Source organism: Jaculus jaculus, chromosome 10 (assembly GCF_020740685.1).
Source record: "Jaculus jaculus isolate mJacJac1 chromosome 10, mJacJac1.mat.Y.cur, whole genome shotgun sequence".
NCBI lineage: Eukaryota > Metazoa > Chordata > Mammalia > Rodentia > Dipodidae > Jaculus > Jaculus jaculus.
In genome coordinates, this window is record NC_059111.1 from 56,661,357 (window position 1) to 56,674,519 (window position 13,163).

The 13,163-nt window shown below is 35.9% G+C and overlaps 1 non-coding gene across 1 annotated transcript; it reads right to left on the reverse strand.

Annotated features, from left to right (window-relative positions):
- Positions 1-623: 623 nt before the first annotated feature.
- LOC123464310 lies at positions 624-727 on the reverse strand. Its single transcript, XR_006639536.1, has one exon. It is a non-coding gene; the product is annotated as a small nucleolar RNA U13 (small nucleolar RNA).
- Positions 728-13,163: the final 12,436 nt, after the last annotated feature.

Consider the following 13,163-nt stretch of genomic DNA (forward strand, 5'->3'; position numbering starts at 1 on the left):
TAAGTTATGTCTTAGTTCTTTGCAGTTCTCTGATCTCTAGCTAGTTTTTTCTTCTCTGGGTGGGGTGGCTTAACAGGCCCACTTGCCTTTGCAATGTTGGTCAGCTCTTCTGATTTCCCCTTGGATGAACTAGACTGTTCTAAATTGAAGAGGTAGTAAGACCAGGCCCCATCATAAAATAAACTAGAAACAAAAACAAAACCCTTTATACTTATGTGGCAGAATAAAACTCTAGGTAGAAATATTTGTTCTAATGTGTTCAACTCAGTTGTAGGAGACACTTCCTTGTGTCCATATAACTAGAAGTAAAGTGTCAAAGTTGAGGACACTGCTTGAGAGATGAACCATGAATAAGAGTTTTCAAGCTAGAAGTCCATATACTTGTAATCCTTCACTTTCTGCTCAACACAGATTCTGACAGGAACCTCAGGTGTTATAAAGAAGAAGACTGAAGTTTTGTTCTATACCATTGAGTTTTTTTTTTTCCTGAAAAACAGTTCATATTGTAACCCATTCCTCTACTCATTTTGGTGAACAAGCATATGTTTTTTTTTTTTTTTCTTCTTTATCATCATTTGGGCTCCAGAGAATTTTGATGTTCAACTACTGATTTTTTTTTTTCACGTCAGACAGGTTATGTGCCAGAGCGTAACAAGGTTGAGTGGGAGGCACATGTCATGCAAGAGCGTGAACACCAATCATCACGCTTATGAACCAATAAAAGGATCTACTGCTGATTTTTTACATGAAACCTCAATTGTACTTAATAGAATTTCAGAAAAGTGAAAATAGTCATATATGTCAATTCAAACATATACCTATTAAAGACTTGGTGATTTGTACACATATATAGATATTGATTTAATAAAGGAAGTGATTTTAATGATTTTGGAATTCTTTCTTAGAAAGATCATCAATTACCTAAATATTATATTTATTTATTTGTGATAGAGAAAGAAAGAAGGAGTGAGAGAGAGAGAGAGAGAATGGGTACACCAGGACCTCCAGCCACTGAAAATGAAATCCAGATACATGCACCACCTTGGGCAATTCACTTTATGTGGGTACTGGGGAATCAAACCTTGGTCCTTTGACTTTGCTAGCAAGCACCTTAAGGGCTAAGCCATCTCTCCAGCCTATATCATCAATTATTTAAGTTTGGAGTGCAGCCCTCTATTGGATAATATAATCTATAAGTGACTGAGATTCTTAGTTATACCTAGTAATTTGTCAATTGTTCTCTTAACATTAATGTTTATTCATAACTTTTTATAAATTCTACCGTATCATATCAGATATTTCTATTACATTTTCATATTCAAACAGAAGTTTTCTTACCAGTTTACAAAGCATTTAATACCCTTTAATTATGAATATTTAAATACCCCTGGCTAGTTGAATGTATGTGTTTGGTATGTGTTTATGAAGTTCTTCCATCATTGCCATGAAACAAGAATAAAGCATTTAACACTAGTCTAGATACAGAAACTGTTCAATCCAAATGTATACAACTCATCTTGGGTTCAATTGTGTTTCTTCCATCTGTTTTATCATCTGCTGTTACAATAATTTATCATTTTTACATGGTATTAAAATGTAAATGAATCAAGAGAGGAAACACATCTGTGGACTATTAATAAAAGTACATTCAGCAAGTGAGTAAAGTCATAATAATTAATTAAATTTCACTGCTCATATATGCTTGCAATTGTATATTTAGTGTGCATTTGCATAATCACATAATGGGATCTATATGATTCATGCTTTACTGAGCAAAATCTAGATGCATAAATTACCAATTCAAAAGCAGAATTGCTTATAAAAATATCACAGAGACATTTTGCTTTTTTTATTTCAGGAAATGATGAATAGGAAGTAAATAAGAAAAACTGTTTTTGAAATGTAAGTTGTACATTCTTGAAGCATAGAACAGCACTCAATTGAAAATACAGGCCTAGTGCCAACATGGCCTTTGCTTTGTCCTTTGCAACTCTGCTTTAAAAGCACACTCTTTGCCTCTTGACAGTAGAATATTTAGCAGATTTTGACTGGGGAAAGTTTTGTTCTCTCTCTCCCTTTTTAACTCTCTCTGTGTAGAATATATGTAATATGTAATTTATATAGTGTAAACACGTGTGTGTGCAAATATGCACACCCCATCCATTAGCAGATGGAGGGCAGAGAAGAATGTCAGAGAATAATACCTTCCACTCTTGCTCATCTTTGTATTTCCTTGATAGGAACTTCTGTCAGTGATCCCCAGCAATTCTCTAGTCCTCCACCCTCCCACATAACTGGTGCGCATGAGCTATTTTCAGATTTTTATTTGGGTGCTGGTGAGTTCAGCTAAAGTAGTCTCTGGCCCACATGCTTAAGCAGCAAGTGCTCTTTTCTGCACAGCCATCTCCCATCCCTGGCTTTGTCCTTTTGAAGATGTAGTCTGAGCAGACTAGATGAAGCATTGCTTCCAGCCATGCTGTATGTATAAGACCCCTAAGTAATGATAATATTGACGTAATCATATTCAACAATCTGTTAATATATTTTTCTCTAATGAGTGAAAATAGTTGTCTTAAGATCATATCTTGAAGCAATATTGTACCAATTGGAATTAACTACTCAGATATATGCAACTTTTGACATTTGCTGAAGGTGACAGGGACATTTTCCTAGAGTGACACACTGAAGAGAGCAGGGCTCTAGATAAAATCTATTTTGGGCACTGTCCACCTCCACATCCCCAAAACTTAGACCTCTCCAGCTGCTCTTTGATTAGCTGATCAAAATCTCTCTCAACAAGCTGTGAATGACAAAGTCCTCACTCTTGCAGGTATATTTGCATATTGAGAAAAGAAGCTTGTGACCTAAATGCAGTTTGAAAATGTCAGTGTGTTGAAACCAGTCCCCTGCTAAGTGCTCTTTTCTGGCTCATCACAGCCTCAAGTTCAAATATAAACTCCTGATGAGTCTACCATTGCTTTCCAGTTCCTTTATTAACTGGTCATCTTGGTCATCCTCTTTTGCCTTCCTCATCTCTACACTTGTCCTATTACTTAAAAGCATAATTATCAAGAAACTTCCAGTGAATACAACTTGACACTGTGCTACAGTCAGCTTCACATTACTGGGATGGACTTCCAAACCAAGCACAAGGTATTGAAGGAAGGAAATTTATTTGAAGCTTATAGGTCCAGGGGAGGTTCTATGATGGCAGAAGAAGCTGGCCCCCTTTCATAGGTCCATGCAGAGAGAAATACCATCACCAGCAACACAAACAGGTACACTCCAGGAGCCCCAGGCAGACCTGAAGCGTTTTGTATATCTTAGGCTGGAATTCAGATCTGCCTCCAGTAACACCTTAGGGCTGGACTCCAGGATCTGCCCAGTGATTATCTTCCAGCCAGATAGCTGAAAATCCAAGAAGCTTTAATAAAACCCCTGAATCTATTAGAGGATATCCACTAAAGCAACCACATACTGCATTACTTTTAATTTTTATTCTTTTGAGGCAAAGTCTCATTCTAGTTCATGCTGGCCTGGAAATCAGTAAGATATACTTAACTTGGCTTCCCAAGTACTAGCATTAAAGGTGTGCACCACACTGTTCAGCTCTGCAGTATATTTTAAAATTGGAAAAATAGTGTCAAGAACTAGACTGTTTAGATTTCACTATGGTATTCTTATCTTTGCCAATGCAGAGATAAATTTAAGGTAAGTTGGAAGACTACCATATGTTATAATATGATTAAAATGATGAACCACAAATGTGATATAAGTTAAGTCAGATATTTCAGAGCAAGTCTTTCCAGGGCCGAACAAAATTAAGACTGTTCTTAATCCTCCCTTCCAAAAGAGATACTTGATTTCCATGGACAATAAGCCCATCATTTAGTATAGCTTCCTGACACTAGTATATGCATTGTGAACCTTCTCAATGGGTTGGATAGATGCAAAATAAAGCAACAGGATTGGCCAGCAACCTACAGAGTATGTAGATAAGCAGTCAACTACAATTCCAAAACAAGTATTCAAATGTTTATTGTTAAAAATAAGTGTATTGGCTTATTTAAAATGTAAACTCCTTTTGGAAAACATACCCTCTTTAGTGAACGCTTTCCCCAAAATTTAAGCAAACCTGGAGTTAGAACAAAATCTAAGAAAAAGATAAAAATTCTTTATTGCCATGGAAACAAAAGAAAACATTTAAAAATCATTCTTAGCATATTTTGAACAGGCCTGATTGATGAAAACAAATTCTCTATAATTTAAGACAAGTCAAATATGTCAAAATTATATGCTACATCAATGTATTTAATAACTATTTTTTGTGAAAATGAAGGTGTGTGATTTTGATTAATATAACATGGGTCCCTCTCTCATTGTCAAATATTGAACACTGTTTCCTCCTGAATCTCCCTGTCAGCAAAGCAATTCCACTTCTGTCTAACCCTTTCCCCTTCCTGAACATTTAATTTTGAAATAATTTCAGATATGTAAAACTCTGAAAAAATAATATTGAGCTCCATTTGTACCTTACTTAATTTTACATGGAAAAATTTCCTCAATCAGTGGATCTGTAAACTGAATTAAATCAGCATATAGTAATCTCTTACAACAGTATATATGAAAAGGGTAAATAATTTCAAAGTAGATGTGAACCAGTGGGTCACACATTCTATTAGTTATATACAACCCTGTCAACCATTAGGAATAAGGCCTACTGCTGAGGGTGGATCCAAATGGGTGATAGGCATTGTTTATATTACATTGATCATACTGTCCCATGGATCAAATCTATGCTGTATGGGCAGGAGTAGTCATTCTTATTTTCACATTTGATATCCCCTCACTTTTTGAATCCACCACTTTTGCTTTCATAACCACAACTTTGTTATAAGATTTTTCAGAAGTCTTTTTTGCCAAGGAAGAATGCTCTCTGAGGAATCACAGGGCTGACATAAAGATTAACAGAAGTTACTTGGAGTTGAGATTATGAGCTGCCTAGTTATGTTCCTAATCTCAGTGAAACAAAAGATGGAGAAAGAGATTATAGCTTGCTGAGGTAACTGATTCCAGTTGATAAGGAAGAATTAGATTACACTTGCATGTGGAAATGTTTGAAGATTCACTTAGTCATTTAGTACTTCCAAATGAAAGAGTAATAGCCAATAGACAGCTTAGATCAACATAGTAAGACTGGAATACTGGAGATAGCCTCTGCAAAGGAGAATGCATAGGTCACTTAGTCAGGTAAAGAGCTTTTACTACCAAATGATGTCTGGCTCAGGAATGTATGGTAAAAGAATGTGTTTAAACATTAATTTTCAGTCATTTGGTTATCAGAAGGAAAACTAGGAAATGTATTCTATTTCATACATATAATAAATAAAAGGTCAGTGTGCAGTGAGAATCACTAGCATCTGGTGAATACTCTCAGGCTTACAGATAGGCCATGTTGATCTTCTGTTGGATGTGAATGACTTCATGGAACCTTACCTTCAGTCAAGATCACTGAGACCATAATAAAGAGAAACAAAAGCAAGTTCACTATGTAAGCCATAAACTGACAAGCATCTTCTTCTTCCAGATGGTATGATTGGTTGTCCTTCCATTCATCTTCACTCTAGTCATCCTCTACAGATAAAATTCACTGAGATATTCAGTCCAAAATTCCCCTTTGTGATAGTATGATAGTGTTCAGCCCATGGTGAATCTCTGCTTCTTCATGCCCTTGCCAAGTCACTGAACTAAGGCCCCAATGCAATCCTAATTCTAATATTTTCTTACTGAGATTCAACTGTGGTATGTCATAAAGTAGACATGGGAATATTAGAATAAATGACTAAAATGAATCATAAGTTGTGATATGAATGTGAAATAACCACATTGGCTCAAGTATTTGAGAACTTGGTCCCCAACTCCTGATGCTTTCTGGGAAGGTTGTGAAATTATTAGGAGGTAAAGCCTTATAGGAAGTGGGTCACTGCATGAGCCTTGAGGTTTGGTAGCCTGGCCCCACTTCCAGTTATTTTTCTTCTTCCTGACTGAGAACACAATGGGACTGTGGTCCTTCTCTTATACTTTTGCCTTCCTCACCATGAAATTTCCTGTTGAAACTGTAATGGAATTTAAAATCTTTTCCTTCCAACAGTAGGATAAAGTAAATGACATATGTCATATTCTGCTTCTGCATCTGAAAGCTGGCTGAAAGATATGGTATTCCCTTCTCTATGTGAAAATCTGCATTGATTTAAAAATATTTTTATTTATTTGCAAGCAGAGAGAATAGAGACAGAGAGAATGAGCATTCCAGGGCTTCCAGCTGCTGCAAATAAACTCCAAACTCATGCACCACTTTTTGCATCTGGCTTTAGGTGGGTACTGAGGAATTGAACTTGGCTTTGCAGGCAAGTGCCTTCACCACTGAGCCATTTTTCCAGCACCTGCATTGATTTTAGCAGGAGTTATGACCTGATCCTTTTAGAGAGGGCCTAAAGTTTTTATTCTTTTCACTAGGGTATTGTCTATATTTCTTTTCTCAAAGTTAAATGATACCCTGAGGTGTCTTCAAGATCAAAATGGCTTAAGATTCAAACCCTGGAAGTATCTGTAGAAGACCTCTGCAGTAAGCCATCATCTTTGTAAATTGCTTCATAACCAAGCAAGGGGAAGTAAATTCCAAGTGTTACATGAAACAATTCACCAAAGTCATACATGGAACTTCAAGTAGTATATCAATATTGATTCATCATTTTAGTAGATACTTTTGATTATCTCCTATAATAATAGCTGTGGGTATTACACTTAGCAAGGTCTAAATAGTAAGGAGACAACTAATTTCAGAATAAGAGTACCAGTGGTGGGCATTCGCTCTGGGTTAAGTAAAACTAAGCACACAATTCTTCCTCCATATTAATTGCATGCTGCAGAAAGCTGGATGCTCCCTCTAAGCCCAGGAGAGTTTGCACTCACCTTTGGGGCTCAGGGTTATTTCATTTTTCTTTTGTTTATTTTACTATATATTCAATAAATGGGACCTTCATGTCTCAAATAATTAATGTACCTATTTAATTGACCAAATTACTGCTAGAGAGTGTATCAGAATTGTGGAAATAGTAAGTTGAATGAAAGTAACAAGTTGGATGAAAAAAGCAAGTTGAAATATAGGCTATTTACAAAAATGTTGAATATATTTATGAGATGAGTCTATTAGGAAAGGGGACTTTAAAACTCTTCAGCAAGTAAGCATTCAAACCAGGTTAGGCATGTTTTTGTCTTGGCACTTTGAGTGCATGCCTTATTAGAGACCAGGTTCTCTTAGCTCAGGATATGTTTATCTCACTCTTTTCCTATTTCACAAGAGACTGGAAATTGGATGTGATCATAGACAACATAGCAATCTCAAAAAGGTAAAGCATGAAGGAAGAGATTGATCCACTGTGTATGTATGCAAACATATAGTGTCTGAAACACATTAGGACACACATCATTTTGGGATTTGGATAAAAATGAAAAATTAAACCTGTTAATCTATGTTAAATATTTTATTTATTTATTTATTTATTTATTTGACAGAGAAAGAGGGAGTGAGGGGAGTCAGAGTGAGAAAATGGGCTCACCAGGGCCTCCAGCCACTGCCAACAAACTCCAGACATGTGGTCATCCTTGTGCATCTGGCTAACATGGGTCCTGGGGAATTGAACCTGGGTCCTTTGGCTTTGCAGGCAAGCACCTTAGATGCTAAGCTATCCCTCTGGCCCTTGTAATCTATTTTAATTCACATCTGCCTCCTCAACTCTGAGTCATTCATTTTCTCTCTTCTCTGAAAACATAAATATTACCTTGTTCTGAACACACAGTTCAATTATTTTCTTGTTGACACCAGCCTAACATATAATGATTCCTTTCCCTTGAATTTTTTTGTCTGTTGTCTGAATCACATTGAGGCACAGCATTAATATTTAGTCAGTCTCGGTCAATAGTTGCATGGATGAATCAAGCATTTAGTTTTCATTGCCTTGAATGTTATCTGGAAAAAATCAAACAAAAACTTTTCATCTTATTTGCACTTTCCCTGCTTAAGCCTTGTTTCATTTTCTTGACTATAAACTCTTTGTAGGCAGGGCTTAGGTTTTATATTATTGAGTATTCACAGGTATTTCTACTTGTTGGTTATTGATAAGTCCGTAACTACTCTTTTTAGTCATGCTATATTAACCCATGCTTGCTGGGCACTGTAAGGCCACTTAGCACTACTGTCCACTACTGGGTCTGCATCAGATAGACTCCGGAGCCTGAGTGATGACTCTGTCAATTTTCCACTACTGATCATTTATTTTATCTCTAATTTTTTAGACATAATACTCTGAAGTAGATGGTAATAATTTACCATTTTATTGCATTTTTAAATGATGTGTCATGTTAGAATTTGTTGGTAACAATATTTTGTTTTTGTATGATTTTTTTTGCCCCACAGATTAGAGTTTCTGAGTGAGTTAAAGCACATTCACAACCTTTATCTGAAGAAATATTTTTTCTTTCTCATATTGCATCTACTCTTAGAAATTATGAAAGTTCAGAGATGGAAATGGTTGGGCAATTTACTCAAGTGCTGCTTTGGGGCTTGCTGCTTCAGGTTCCTGAACAGTTAAATAAATGAAAATGGTTTAATAGTTGCAGAAAAAGTTTCTTTGTTAAATGGCTCAGTATTGATAAAGGCTGCTTCATGATGAACAAGAGGGTCGGCTGAAATTTCAGAGTTTCTATTTTGACTTAGAAGGAAAAGGAAGCAAAAAAAAAAAAATACTCTTACAAAGTTGTTTTGAATATGGTCCTTGGTGGGATTCATATTTTCTGAGGAGATCAGAAATTTAATTTATTTTCATATGTATTTCATGAGGTATTATAAATTTATATAGACTTCAAACAATAATAACAAAACTTTAATAAATGCTGATATTATCTAAATTAATTTTTTACTAAATATTTCTTTTTATGACTATGATATAGAAATCACTAACACAACAAGGCTATTTTCTTGGGCTGAAGTCACGATTTAAAATAACTAGGCCAGGCCTTAGTCTCTTATTCAGAATTACAGATTTTTGCACATTAAAATAATTTAGAAATAATTGTCTTCTGTAAATGCAAACCACTTTAAAATAGGTCTGTTTATGACATTTTAGGACTTAATGAAATTTTAAAATCTTTCAGGTAGTACCAGAGACATGCCCATTTTAGGTACACATAAGTAGTTTATAATGGACAATGATATAAATATCTGTCTTTATTTGCTAGTATAAGCCAATTAAAATTTAGAAGAAATCAGATTTTTACCACTTATATATTTTAAGTGCATTTTCTCAACATAAGTACTATAAATAATCATTTAAATATCCTTTTGCTCTTTTTGTCAGGAAAATTGTCACAGCAATGAGAAAAGTAAATAATTTAAACTTCTGAGGAATTAAAATTAAGCCTTTCTTAATTCTTTTTTTTTTCCTTTTTAGATAGCATCTTAGTCTAGCCAAGGCTGACCTGATATTCACTCTGAGCCCAGTTAGCTTCAAAATCATGGTGATATTCCTACCTCAGATAGCTGACTGCTGGGATTAAAGATTTGAACCACTATGCCTGACTTCCCTCTCTTATCTCCTAAGCTATGCACTATCTCCCATGCTAAACACTCAAAAAAGACATTGAGGAAAGACCTTCCATGCTTCTGGCTAGGCAGAGTTAGCATTGTGAAAATGGCAATCCTACCAAAGGCAATATACAGATTTAATGCAATTCCAATTAAAACCCCAACATTGTTCTTCACAGAGATAGACAAAATGTTTCTATGGAAAGGCAGAAGGACTCAAATATCCAAGCATATCCTCAGCAAAAGAAATACCTCTGGAGGCATCATCATACCTGATCTAAAGCTATACTACAAAGCCATAGTAATAAAACAGCACAGTACTGGCATAAAAACAGGAGCATAGACCTATGGAATAGAATTGAGAAACTGGATTTTGGGTCAAGCAAATAAAGCTAATTGATATTTGATAAAGGCCCTAACAATATAGTCTGACAAAAAGACAGCATTGTCAAGAAATGGTACTGGATGAACTAGATAACCATATGCAGGAAATTGAAACTTGATCCACACATTTCACCATGCACAACACTCAAGTCCAAATGGATCAAAGACCACAATAGAAGACCAGAAACTTGGCTACTACTAGAGGAAAATATAGAAGGAACTTTCCATGATATAGGAACAGAAAAAGAATGCCTGAACAAAATCCCAGTAGTATAGGATCTTAAATAATCACTCAACCAATGGGATCACATGAAGCTGAAGAGTTTCTTTACAGACAAGCGTACAATAAGTAACGCCAATAGATTACTCACAGAATGGGAGAAAATATTTGCTGAATTTCCAACTGACAGAGGCCTAGAGATTTCTAGAATCTGCAAAGAACTCAAAAACCTAAACAATAAAAAGTAAAACAACCCATTCAAAAAGTGGGGCAAAGAACTGGACAGCCAGTTCACAGAGGAAGAAATACAAATGGCAAACACACACTTATGAAACTGTTCATCGTCCCTAATCACCAGGGAAATGCAAATTAAAACAATTATGAGATTTCACCTTACCCCAGTAAGTATAGAAAATATCCAAAAATCAAATGGAAATAAATGCTCGTGTGGATGTGGAGAAATAGGAACCCTCATCCATTGTTTGTGGGAATGCAAGATGGTACAACCACTTTGCAAAGCAATATGGAGACTCCTAAAAAGCTGACTATAGAGTTACCAATAGACCCAGTTATTCCCTTATTGGGCATCTACCCTAAAAGCTCCACAGCTCAGTCCAGAGAGATTTGCTCAATCATGTTTATAGCAGCTCAATTCATAATAGCTAAGAGCTGGAATCAACCCAGATGTCCATTATTAGACGAATGGATAACTAAGATGTGGTATATCTACCTGATGGAATTCTACACAGCAGTAAGATAAAACCACACAAGAAAATTTGAAGAAAAATGGATGAACCTGGAACAGATCATTCTCAGTGAACTTACCCAATTACAGAAAGATAATTTTCACATAGTCTCACTCCTCTACAGCACCTAACCTGAATCTACCCAAAATGCCAAAATACTCACCAAGCATATCGTGGACCGGACAATAGGGTGGGTGGGGAGTGAGGGGAGGGTAAGGAAGGGGGTGGGGGACACAAATGTATACTCAAATAGCAATGGTATCATAAAATTCTACATCATAAAAGGCAGACCAAATTGTTGAACCTTCACCAGGCCCTTAGACCAAACACCTAAGTAACAAGGTACTGGAGAGGGTATGATGAAGACTGACCTTAATCTTATACAGCTTTTTTTTTTCTCTCTCTCTCCCTCTTCCAACTCTTTTATATTACTTATCTTTTCTTCCTTCCCTTCATGGACACTGACCTGTAACTCCCAGTACCAGCATGTGGCTATCATCCACAATGAGCTTTTGATCAGAGGGACCTACAAGGTTTCCTAAAAGAATGACAGATTTCTGTCAGAGTATTGATGACCCACCAAAGGTTAGTGGTAAAACCCTACTGCTGAAGACACCTTATGCAGTTGACACATAACATGGAGTGACATGGCTAGAAGCTGGAAGAGAGTCAGTTCCCAGACAGTCAGCATGTCTAGTGCCAGAAGGTGCTACATGGGCAACTTGGAGAAAACGACCAATATTTGTCCAAGCAACTCATGGTCTAACCCATTTTGCAGGAAACAACCTGACCTGATGCTCACACAAGTGTAATAGTGGTGCATAGCCATGGTGGGAAATCAACTATTCTTGATTTGTCTGCCCAGTGGAATGTAACCCATAGCTAGAGCTGGGAAACAAGTCAGAACCATATCCAAACATGAGATCACTCTCTATTATAATTCTCCTTTTTATAGAGAAAGATAATAAAAATGGAAAGAGAAAGGCAAAGCTGCATGTTTCTTAGTCCTTGGTTTAAAAGATGCAGAAGTCATTAAAATTACAGAACAATTCTGAGTTGAGGAGGTAATTTTCAAGCTAAAAGTATCTCACAAAGTGATTTTTACCATGTGTAGGTTGGTATATGATCTTTATACTTCCAGAATTGTGCAACATGACATAGGAAATGAAAGCCAGAAGACTAAAATTTTAGGTGTAGCTTTGTAAAGAAGCCCTAGATCATAAAACCAGCTTCCCCCCTACTTCCTGACTTAAAGGTCCATTTATGATTTTCTCAATATTTCTGTATAGTTCTCTCCTTGCCTTTTGAGCTCATTTTTCTTAACTTATTATTAACAATTTTTTTAACATAGCCATCAAGTTATACTCAGTAGTTTATCTAGTGCTTTTTATTTAAGCCATGGGCACTTTAAGGAACAGGAATTTATAGCATTGATATAATACATGTGTTTTGAATAACAAACCTCATTTTCTAGTATTTTCACACATACAGTTTACTTTCTACCAATGTTTTCAAAATTTATCTGAACTGAATATGGAATCAGTCATAGGAATGAATGAGAATACAGTTCTCAAGCTAGCTCAGAGTTTCCTTTAAAGAAAAGGAAGGGCAGAGCAAACATTTACTTAGTCGTTTAGTCTATACAGACAATGTAAGAATAAGTCTGCAAAATTTCACTCAGTACCATTTACATGTTGGTAGGAAGGTACAAGACACTCTTTTCCTTATGTGACCTTTACTTTCCTTCATTACCCCATTGCCTCATGTATCTTCTTTACAATACCTCCATATTTTTTCTGACCATAAATATTGCATATTCCAAAAATGCATGTCTCCAAAATACAATAAGTAAAGGAATGTGAATTTTGACAGTTTATTAACCATCACTAGAAATTTTACCAGACATTGGGAAGGTAGAATTGAAAAAGTTCCAGGATTTACATTTATAGACTAGAGGATTGCCCTGCATGAAGTGCTTCTAGTACTATATAAGCATAGTTTTCAAAACCACGTATGAAAGAGGAATATGGAGTTATGAGAACATAAAACATTCAAAAAAGGATCCAGGGAAGCTTTCCTGAGGTTGCTGGAGAAGTGGTATGTCATCTTAAGCTCAAATTGAATGTTAAGCACATAAAGAAATGTAGGGCTGTAGGAAGTGAATGAATGC